Below are 3632 nucleotides of genomic sequence, written 5' to 3' on the forward strand. Positions count from 1 at the left end.
CTTGGAGAACCCTGCCGAGGGGGTTGTTCTGGGAAAGGGTTGGACAGAGCAAGTGCCAGAGGGAGACAGGGAGCTGGGAGAGCCGTTTGTGCAATCTCTACTTGTGTACTTAGGAGCAAGTCCCTGGAGCCTGTTTGCAGCCAGGGGAGGAGAAGAGGTGGGCAGCCTGAGGGAGCGGAGCTGGGCATGGGGTGGGGGTATTCACGGTGTCGGAGGGAAGAGTAGTCTGGAATGGGGTTGAAACCCTGGACTGTCCCAGTGCCTATATGGGGCACCTGGCGGGGAAGGCTGAGTGACAACCAGCTCAGTAGACGGCAAATAGCAACAATAGCAACAGTGACAGAGATGTTCCCAACACTGCCAGCGGGGACGCTGGAAAACTTTGTGCTGAGCACTTCGCATCACAACCCAACAGGATCCACAAGGGCAGGCGTCTGGTTCTCCCAACACACAATAAGAACCTGGGATCTGAGCGGCGGGTCTGAAAGAGTCCACAAGCTGTGTATGGCAGTGGTCCTCAGCCTTTTTGGCACCAGGGACCGTTTTCATGGGAGTCAATTTTTCCATGGACCAGGGAGGAGGGGGTATGGATGATCTGTGGATGATTCAAGCACATTCCACTGATTGTGCACTTTATTTCCATTATTATTACATTGTAATATATGATGAAATAATTATACAACTCACCATAGATTGGGGACTCCTGTCTTAGAGAATTGGCTCTGGCAGTCAGAGGGGGGTGGAAGAGAGGAGGGGAGATGAGCAGGCACAGTGGTCCAGGAGAGAGGGCAAGAGGCCAGAGCCGAGTCTGTGTCCATGCAATGGAGGGGCAGGGAGTGAGGTCCAGGGTGGCGGCTGAAGGACAGGAGGGCTGAGGAAGAGGGGAGAGTTACGTCTGGCGCTCCAGTTATTGGCTCAGCCGTCTGGGTCCCCTCTAACCCACAAACACTACTTTCCTGTGAGGACATACCCTTCTCATCTTGAGCCAAACTGTCCATTCTCCAGGTGGTATTCTCAGCCCTCCAAGCATTGGACTGATGTGGCTCAGAAGAGAACACTTAGCAACAATTCTCCGGGCAGTAAGTGCTGGGAGGAGATGTAATATTGGCATGCACCCTGTCTCAGAACATTTGAAAACCTGTTATCAAAACAGTAGCTTGAGTTAGTCAAAGATACATATATATGCACAAATATATACATTTGAAAATCTTTGTTGGACTTAAACTGCAGACATTTGAGTTCATTGCGCTCCTCAGTCGATGACACTTTATCGTCACTGAGCTGTACAACAGGGGCGGTCCTGTTCTATTTATGCCCATTTATCATTATGCCTCATTTCTGTTCTCCTACCTGCCAAAGGCAGCCGTCCTAATATGTTCAAAATGTATCCTTCTGCTTGCACGAATTCTTATAAAATGTGTACAGTTGCCTATACGTGCTTTCACTGGGGGACATTGTTCTGTGCTGGAGGTCTCATATTTTTTTCTGGTTTTCCGCCCAGCCCTGTGTTTTTGAGAGTCATCCATGTTGCTATGTCCATGTCATGTTCGTTGCTCTTAAATGTTGTCTGCTACCTTCTGGGCTACGTCTACTCCATTTCACCTCTCCACTGCCCTAGTTAGTGGAGGTCACCCAGGCTGCCCCTGACTCTCTGCCATCCTGGACAATGCTGCAATGAATGTCCTTACCGCCCCGCGTGAGAAGTTTATTAAGGTGGAGACCCAGGAGTGGCATTTCTGGGACTTAGGGTAAGTGTTCCTTCCCTTCATGTGGCTGTGAACCTCCAGGTACCTGCTAGAATGTCCACAGCTCTCCATCCTCACATCTGGTCCAACACATGGCAGCATCCGGCTCTCTACATTTTGCTACTCTAACAGGGGTAAGGTGATACCACTTTATCAATTTAAATTGCATTCCTCTAATTCCTAATGAATTTCAATGTGTCTTAATTTGCCATTGGCCTGTTGGGTTTCCTTTTCTGCAAATCACCCGTATCTACCCTTTTCCCACTTCCTACCGTGATTCCTGTCTTCTTTCCTTACTGGTCTGTGGACAGTCCTTGTAGATCCTAGATAGTATCTCGTGTCCATTTCTAATATTGTGAATCTCTTCTTGCTGTCTGTCATCTGTTAGCTTCATCCATGATGCTCTTTATTGATGTGATCTGGGGTTTTGGCACAATGGAATCGATCATTTCTTTTATGATTTGTGCTTTTGTTTTGCTTTTAAAGAAGTCATTTCCTGTCCTTAGACCACAATGATCATACTACACTTTCTTTTATTAACCATGTTTTATCTTCCCCGGTTAGGTCCTTAGTGTATCTTGCTTCTCTCTTTGAATGGGGCGTTGATGGGGAGTTCAGTTTTAGTTTTATCTCCATAGAGAGACACCTTCCTCAATAGCACCCCCTAAACCATTAATCCTTTGTCTGTTGACTTGTGGGGTGACCATAACCATAAATGTGACTCCATTTCTGAGGTCTTCATTCTGAACCACTGGTCTGTCTGTCTGATCCCACAACGTGTTAATTCCAAGGCTTTATAGATTTTCTCCATATGTAGGAATTTTTTTCCCAGATGAGGTCTGTCTGTTGCCCAGGCAAAATCCAAACATCTAGGTTCAAGCAATCCTTCTGCCTCAGCCTCCGAGTAACTGGAACTACGGGCACCCGCCACCATGCCCAGCTAAGGAAAGGGAAATTTTTCCTCTTTTCATTCTTCATTTTCAGGTCGACTTAGTTATTCATGGACATTTATTCTTTCACAGAAGTTTTATAACAAGTATATCATCCTTCTCAAAAAAAATCCAACTGAATTGTCTTCTGAGAGGTCTCCATTGAATGTTTATATTATAATTTGTTTATATTAATATCGTCATTCCATTGCAACCATTTATTTAAATCATCTGCCATGTTTTCTGATAATGAGAGGTTTAATTGATCTCCAAGGAGGTCTTTTTTTTTTTTTACATTTTTATTTCAGCATATTATGGGGGTACAAATGTTTAGGTTACGTATATTGCCCTTGCCCCACCCGAGTCAGAGCTTCAAGCGTGTGCATCCCCCAGATGGTGCGCACCGCACTCATTATGTATCTATACACCCACCCTCTCCTCCCCCCCTCCCATCAGCCCGACACCTGATGAATGTTATTCCTATATGTGCACTTAGGTGTTGATCAGTTAAAACCAATGTGATGGTGAGTACTAAGTGAAGTATTCCAAGGAGGTCTTGTGTGCTCTTGATTAAACTAAAGCCTAGATACTTGATAGATTTCGCTGCTACTTCGAATTGTATAATGCCTTGTTGTATTTAACTTTTTATTTTTAACTAACTTTAAACTTACAAAAAAAAACTGCAAACAAATACAGAAAATTCTTGTTCTCCCCTTTTTGTCAGCATTTTACATAACCCCAGTACAATTATCAGGAAATTAAAGTTGGTGCAATACTTTTAAGCAAACTACAGACCATACTGAACTTTTGCAAGTTCTTGTCTAATATCCTTTTTATGTTCCGGAATAGAATCCATTTCATTTTGTTGTTATTTCAACTTTTTGCTATTATTTTGCTCTTAGTATTTATTAATTTTCCTTTTACCCCAAAGATTACTCAGTAACACATTGCTATGGCA

Source organism: Eulemur rufifrons, chromosome 2 (assembly GCF_041146395.1).
Source record: "Eulemur rufifrons isolate Redbay chromosome 2, OSU_ERuf_1, whole genome shotgun sequence".
NCBI lineage: Eukaryota > Metazoa > Chordata > Mammalia > Primates > Lemuridae > Eulemur > Eulemur rufifrons.